An 8,478-nucleotide genomic window follows, 5' to 3' on the forward strand; every position below is an offset into this window, starting at 1 on the left:
TTGGTGCTGTTTTAACCTTCGCAAGGACCGGGCATAGCCATACTTGGTTCAACTAAAGTTGGAGAAACTGTCACCCACAAGCCACCTCTGTGCAAAGCACATCGGGAGAACCGGTCTCGCGTAAGCGTACGCGTAATGTCGGTCTAGGTCGCTTCATCCAACAATACCGCCGAACCAAAGTATTACATGCTGGTAAGCAGTATGACTTATTGAAAGTGCAACTATCCCTAGGTGGTTTTGGTAATTCATAACAACATATAGCTCATTGAGCTAATGCTATTCCAAGATAATTATTTCAGGAAAGCTCAATGATTGGCATGGCATGGATGTGAAAGTGGAACCCTCAAAATGCTAAGGACAATGGATTGGCTCAAGCTCAAAAGCTCAAGACTCTTCATTTTATATTTTAGTGATCCAAGATCACATTGAGTCCATAGGAAAAGCCAATACTATTAAGGAGGGATGAGGTGTTGCTTAATGAGCCTCTTGCTTCATGTGCTTAGTGATACGCTCCAAAACCCGCAACTACTTTCCCATATCCACATATGACCAAAACTCTAAGCCAAACTCGGTCCTACTGATTCTTCCTATCCGGAGCCACCGAGTTTCACTTGTCATTAGCCACTGCCAAACCCTAGCAATTCGGTTCTACCGATAAGGATCTCGGTCCCACCGAGATGGGGTTGCAAACTCTCTGTTTCCCTTTCGTAACTTTTCGGTCCCACCGAAAGAGCGAATCGGTCCCACCGAGATTGCAATGTAAACTCAATGTTTCCCCTTTGTAACTTTTCGGTCTCACCGAGTTCCACTCGGTCTCACCGAAAGAGCAAATCGGTCCCACCGAGTTTGCCTGACCAACTCTCTGGTTAGCTAATTACCAAATTCAGTCTCACCAAGTTTGTGTAATCGGTCTCACCGAGATTACGTTATGCCCAAACCCTAACCGAATCGGTCCTACCAAGTTGCATGTCAGTCCCACCGAAATTCCTAATGGTCACTAGGTTTACTATTTCGGTCAGACCGAGTTTTCTGATTCGGTCCCACCGAGATTTGTAAATTGTGTGTAACGGTTGGATTTTGTGTGGAGGCTATATATACCCCTCCACCTCTTTCTCATTCAGTGAGAGAGCCATCAGAACACACACATCATTCCAACTCATTTGTTCTGAGAGAGAACCACCTACTCATGTGTTGAGACCAAGACATTCCATTCCTACCATATGAATCTTGATCTCTAGCCTTCCCAAGTTGCTTTCCACTCAAATCTTCTTTCCACCAAATCCAAATCCTATGAGAGAGAGTTGAGTGTTGGGGAGACTATCATTTGAAGCACAAGAGCAAGGAGTTCATTACCTACACACCATTTGTTACTTCTTGGAGAGTGGTGTCTCCTAGATTGGCTAGGTGTCACTTGGGAGCCTCCGACAAGATTGTGGAGTTGAACCAAGGAGTTTGTAAGGGAAAGGAGATCGCCTACTTCGTGAAGATCTACCGCTAGTGAGGCAAGTCCTTCGTGGGCGATGGCCATGGTGGGATAGACAAGGTTGCTTCTTCGTGGACCCTTTGTGGGTGGTTGCTTCTTCGTGGACCCTTCGTGGGTGGAGCCCTTCGTGGACTCGCGCAACCATTGCCCTTGGGTGGAGCCCTGTGTGGACTCGCGCAACCGTTACCCTTCGTGGGTTGAAGTCTCCATCAACGTGGATGTAGGATAGCACCACCTATCCGAACCACGGGAAAAACATCCGTGTCTCCAATAGCGTTTGAACTCTCCAAACCCTTCCCTTTACATTCTCGCAAGTTGCATGCTTTACTTTCCGCTGCCCATAAACTCTTTGCATGCTTGCTTGAATTGTGTGATGATTGCTTGACTTGTCCTAGAATAGCTAAAATCCGCCAAGAACTAAAATTGGGAAAAGGTTAAGTTTTTATTTGGTCAAGTAGTCTAATCACCCCCTCTAGACATACTTTCGATCCTACAAGTGGTATCAGAGCTTTGGTCTCCATTTGCTAGATCTCCATAGCTTTTGGTGGTCATAGCCTTGGTTTCACAACCTAGGAGAGTATGGCGTCTAGCGAGGGAAATTATCACCGTAGAGGTCCTTACTTTGATGGTACTAATTTTGCTAGTTGGAAGCATAAAATGAAAATGCATATTCTTGGACATAACCCCGCTGTTTGGGCTATTGTGTGTGTTGGTTTGCAAGGTGACTTCTTTGATGGGAGAGAACCAAACCGTGAAGCTACCGCGGATGAGTTGAAGATGTTGCAATACAATGCTCAAGCTTGTGATATTCTCTTCAACGGATTGTGCCCTGAAGAATTCAACAAAATCAGCCGCCTTGAGAATGCAAAGGAAATTTGGGACACTTTGATTGATATGCACGAAGGTACCGACTCCGTCAAGGAATCCAAGTTGGATGTGCTTCAAAGCCAACTTGACAAGTTCAAGATGAAGGATGGTGAAGGTGTCGCTGAAATGTACTCTAGGCTTGCTCTCATCACAAATGAGATTGCCGGCTTAGGAAGTGAAGAGATGACCGATAAATTCATCATCAAGAAGATCCTAAGAGCCTTGGATGGAAAATATGATACCGTGTGCACATTGATCCAAATGATGCCCAATTACAAAGATCTCAAGCCAACGGAGGTGATTGGAAGAATTGTTGCTCATGAGATGTCACTTAAGGATAAAGAGGAACTTCACAACAAATCAAGTGGTGCCTATAAAGCCTCATGTGAAGCCCCTACATCATCAAGTGAGAAACAAGACTTCAATGAAGAACTGAGCTTAATGGTGAAGAACTTCAACAAGTTCTACAAGAGTAGAAGCAAAGATAGAAGCTCCAAATCAAGGTCCTACAATGACAAAAGATCTTCTAGTCGAGAGCGAAACTGTTACAATTGTGGAAGACCCGGACACTATTCCAATGAGTGTACGGCTCCCTACAAGAGAAGAGAAGATTCTCCAAAAAGAAGAAGCAAAGGATCACCACCAAGAGAGAGAAGGAGTAGAGATGATCGTTATGAACGAAGATACTCACGGAGAAGCAAGGATTCGGAAAGGAAGGAAAAATCATCAAGGAGCTACACAAGACGAAGACATCAAGCTCATGTTGGTGAATGGGTATTCGGCTCCGACTCCGACAGCCACTTCGAGAGAAGTTATCACTCCGACTCCGAAGATACTCAAGATGAAGGTGTTGCCGGTCTAGCACTTGTGTCAACCAACTCCTACGACATATTTGACTCACCAAATGAAGTAATTGGAAGATGCTTCATGGCCAAAGGTCCTAAGGTAACACACCCCGAGTATGTTGATTTCAATAGTGATGAAGATGACTTGTTAGGTGATGATTTGCTTGGTGACAACTCTAGTGATGAATACTATGATGATAGACCAATTAATCATGCTAATCAAGGTAAAATGAGTGACAATGATAAGGAGAAGATTGAGGCTCTAACTAAAGAACTAAAAACTCTTAAGTTGGCTCATGACACTATCTTCGAAGATCATCGAGAACTTTTAAGAGCTCATGAGAAACTACGCTTTGAAAAGCTCAATCTTGAGCAAGATCATGAGTTCTTAAAGGCAATCAATGATGATCTCCGCAAGAAAAGTTCTTCTTACATTGCCAAGCGTTTACTGTTATCCACTTACATGCCTCAAGTCAAGTCTAACAAGAAAGATTCTTCCTCTAGTTGTAACAATGATCATGCTAAGTTCAATATTGTTGCTTCTAGTAGTTCTCTTGATTCCACTAATGATTCTCTTAGCCAAGTTACACTTGAGCAAGAAAATAGCTTATTGAAGGGAATTATAGAGAAAGGAGTGTACAAAAGCCTTGCCGGGAGTAAGCAATTCGAGGAAATTGTGCACAAGCAAGGAATGCACCGGAAGAATCAAGGTGTTGGTTTTGAATGAAAGTTCAATGCCAATGGAGTTGAGTGGGAAGAAGATCAATACCCCAAGACAAAGTTTGTTCCTCAACAAGAGAAGTATACTTCTTTCAAGGGGACACAAGCTCAAGATGATCTTCCACCACAAGACCACGAGCAAAAAGGCAAGGACAAGCTTCAAGAGGAAATTGATGCATTTGAAGAAGCTCCTAAGACCTTAGTCAAGTGGATTCCCAAGACTTCTTCAAGTTCCACTTCATCAAGTATGACTACAACTCCAAGGATTCCCATCAAGATGATGTGGATCCAAAAGAAGAAGAACTAGAGAGTTCTTGAGGGTGACTCCGCCAACATACTTCACTCTTATCATTTTGGCAAGAACAAGTGCAATCAACTTCCACATCTTGCACTAGTTCAAGCTGTCACAAACCCTCTTGTTGGTAAGATAAGGGACAAGGTAACCTAAAAGCTTTCATGGACATCATCTTTTGTGTGCATTACTCTATGTCTATGGATATCCTTGCTTGTTCCTTGTGGGACTAACCCATGTAGGTATTGAAAGTGCAATTCACTCTAATGGATAGCTCCAAGAGATCTACATCAACGTTGAGCATCCACATCTTCAATATCTACATGAAGTCATCATCGACAAAACCCAAGGTTACTTCATCCCTCTTAGGGGGGATATCACATCTAGGGGGAGCTTTACTCTAAGACTTGAGCTAAAGCAACTCTAAAGATGTGAACAAAACAATGCTTTATGTAAAGTGGTAACCCCACTTGAGCTTAAACGATGAGTATGACCTACGATCAAGTGTTCTCACTTGACTCCTAAGTCAATATACTCATATATAAATGACCTAGTCATCGCAAATTGCTTGATAGATGCTAGAATTGGTTGTGCATGCCTTGCCACATAGTTCATTTGCCATCTTATTGTGTGAGCATGCTGATTGCATATTTTACTCATTCGAGGACATCCACTTGTTGCTTTGATTGTTCGGTTTTATTTCTTTTTTGCCAAGTGGATGGACAAGAATGCCTAAGAACCTCCTCTAGCTATCTATGCTTTTCTCGTCTCAAACTCTATTCATGCTGCATCACAAAATTTGATCAAGTCAGATTCGAACCACTCTGTGTGAGGAGCGCTCGGAGTCCCCGATTCGTCATAGACTTAAACTTCCAAAACCTCTTTACGATTCTCGGTCTGACCGATACTCCACTTTCGGTCCTACCGAGATCATTAAGTTGATCTAGGTTTTCGATCTCGGTGCAAACGATTTGAACCTTTCGGCCTCACCGAGTTTCAGTAACTGCACGCAGTTATGAATCTCGGTGCCACCGAGTTGTTCAACTCGGTCACACCGACAGAGTCGGGCTATATATAGTCACGGGCAAAATTTGGAAATTTCTCCGAACCCCTTCGCCCGCGCGATAGCCTGCTCTGCCCCCGAGGTCTCCGGATCGTCTTCTCGCCGCCAGCAGCCTCCAGTCGCTGGTCTCCGTCACCGTCAACGGGATTTCTGCCCCTCCGTTGCCGCCATAGCAAGTCCCCGCCGAACTAGGGTATGGACTTGATCTTTGTGCTATTCCTCAATCTGATTCCTAGCACATTGTGATCATATTGATTCTTGCCATGATTGAAACACTTCTATCCAGTCAAAACGCTCATAGATTAGGTTTGATTCGAAAATTCTAGGTTTAGGTCTCCGCCGAAAGTATCTCGGACCCACCGAGTTGAAAAACTCGGTCCCACCGATTTGGCTTATGCCATTGCACAAGTGAGACTCGGTCTGACCGAGAATTACTTATCGGTGTGATCGATTTTTGAACTCAGTGAAACCCTAGCAGTCTCGGTGCCACCGAACTGTGACTCGATCCTACCGAGTTCACTAGTTTAGGTTCCAAAACTGCTTCGGTATCACCGAGTTTGAAAATCGGTAGATCCGAGATGATTTCAGTGGGAAACTAAAACTAAGCTTTTGGATCATTCTTTTTGCAAAAATCTCTGCATTTTGTGATGCTCATCCACTCTATCTCCTCTATAATCTATTCACAGGGTCAGCAGTCAGTTTGCATCATGTCAGACCAGAGTGACAGCCAAAACTTGTCAGAGCAGCAAGTGCAGCTGAGTGAGGGCACTAGCCCCTCAAGTTCCTCAGATGATGGCAGCAGGAGCACACCCAGCAACCTGCCTAAAGCTGCCACGAGACAAAGGAAGAAGAAAACCTCAGATTCTGAAGATGAGGACTATGTGGCAGAGGAAGAGGCCACTTCCAAGAGAGTTGAGCCAGCTCAAGGCTCAAAGCCAGGCCTGAAAATCAAAAGGCCAGCAGGCAGGCAGCCCATGTCAAAGGCTAGAGCCTCAACTGAGAAGCCTGCTCCCATTGAGCCCGTTCCAGCTGAGGGCAAGAAGAGTAAAGAGAGAGTGAAGAAGACTGTGGCTAGGGTGCTTGGGAAGGCCTCCATCATGGTAGAAGAGGAGGAGGAAGAAGAGGCAGCTACACCAGCGCCCAAGGCAGCCAAACTTATGGGAGATGCCATAAGGTCAGGGGGAGCTGCATCCAAGCCCAAGGAAGCACCTAAGGCTGCATCTAAGCCTAAAAGTGCACCAAAGAGAAACACAAGAAGCATCCCAGCCACTAAGAAGAACAAGGCCCCAGTGCCTGAGATTGTTGCAGAGGAAGAGGAAGAGAGTGTCCTTCGGAAGCTCAAGCCCAAGATCCCAGACCACAACGATGCTCATCCTATGGCTGAGGATATGAAGCTAAGGAGAGACTCAGGGCTCAGGAAATGGAGAGAAGCAGATCCATATGCTTCTAGGAGAAGGACTGCAGTGGATTACAGGTTTCATACCAAGGAGCAACAGGATTTCTATGAGACAGTGCTACTTGACAAGAAGCCAATTGTATGTGACATGAGATGGGTCGACTGGACCTATATCAAGGATAATGAAGAGTACTACCCAGGAGTTCAGGACAGCTTTAAGGCGTGTGGAGTAGAGGACTTTGTTGGGCAGAAGCTCACAAAGTGGAACGAGGAACTCATCATGCAGTTCTACTCCACAGCTCACTTTTATCCAGATGGGAGGATTACATGGATGTCTGAGGGTACGAGGTACCACTCCACTGTTGAGGAATGGGCGAAGCTAATCAATGCCCCAGAGGAGCAAGCAGATGACTTGGATATCTATGCCAAGAAGAAGATGGACCATAACTCCATGTCCAACATGTACAAGGAGATTCCGAATGAAGCACTTGACACGTTCAAGTTTGGCTCAGTGCATTATCTGCTATCAGGATTGCCTACGATCAACTGGATCCTTAGGCACACCCTTCTGCCCAAGTCTGGAGATCACAAGATGATCAGAGGTCACGCGATCAATTTGCTTCATGTTTTTGATGTGCCTCAGAAATTCAAAGTTATGAGCCTTATAGTGGAAACAATCAAAAGGACTGCGGCAGATCAGAAGAGGAGCTGTGGATATGCCCCTCAGATTCAGGAGCTCATCAACTCCAAGATGGGCACGGGCGTATATTTGTTGGATAAGGAACACCTGCCCATCCGTCCAGATTTCGAGGACAATGAAGTTGTGATGACAGAAAATGAGCCATCATCTGCCCAAGCATTTGCAAAGAAGGAGAAGGCAAGGAAGGAGAAAGCTTCCAGGATGCCTACTCAAGCGGAGGCATCTGAATACTTCTTGAAGACCAAACAAGAGCAGCTCGGTTACTTGATTGCATCCACGCTGAGGATTGAGCGAAGTCTGGCCACTCTCACTCAAAATCAGCAGAGCCTAGAGAGAATCATGGAACAGAAGTTCTATGACTTGGATGTCAAGGTAACAGAAGTTCAGTCTGCAGTGGAGCAGCTCCAGGAGGACATGAATGAGAGGAGAGGCAGGACCACGACTCATGCGTTTGCAAGGGTGCCACGAGGTCCGAGGTCGTCTGCACTGCCAGTTGCTGACACCAGAGCTACAACGTCTGCACCAGCCACAGCCTCAGCTCCAGCATCTACTTCAGCTCCAACTCCAGCGACTACTTCAGCGTCTACCGAAGCCTTCGTCCTTGGAGTGATCCGGACTCCACCACCACCTGAAGATCAAGCCTGAGCGTCGACTTAGCACTATGCATTTTCTAGGAACTTTTTGGTAACTTGTTGCCAAAGGGGGAGAAAATGTATAGATCATAGGCTTCGAGAGAGAGTGTTGCTTTATTCTCTCTTGTTTTATTTGGTGGTTTCTTCGAACTTTGTTTGCTTGCGTGTGAGATACTCTGTCCTTATGCCTGTGAGACATCGATGATCATGTGTTTGATCATAAGCTACACTTAATGTTTGCTTGATGCTTGCTTAAATATTATCATTCTATCTCTCATTTGTGATCATTCACTAGTCTTGGTGATGAGTGCATGTATTTCAATCTTATCATTTTGAGCGCTCCACCAAGATGTATGTGACATGGAAGAGTAACCCATGACTCTAACTCTTTGTGCATTTGCAGTCCAAAGCAAATTTTAAATATGCACAAATTTAGGGGGAGCTCTTACTTATCACATACTTCTCAAAGTGACGATATAT

This window comes from Triticum urartu, chromosome 6, assembly GCF_003073215.2.
Source record: "Triticum urartu cultivar G1812 chromosome 6, Tu2.1, whole genome shotgun sequence".
NCBI classification, from domain to species: domain Eukaryota; kingdom Viridiplantae; phylum Streptophyta; class Magnoliopsida; order Poales; family Poaceae; genus Triticum; species Triticum urartu.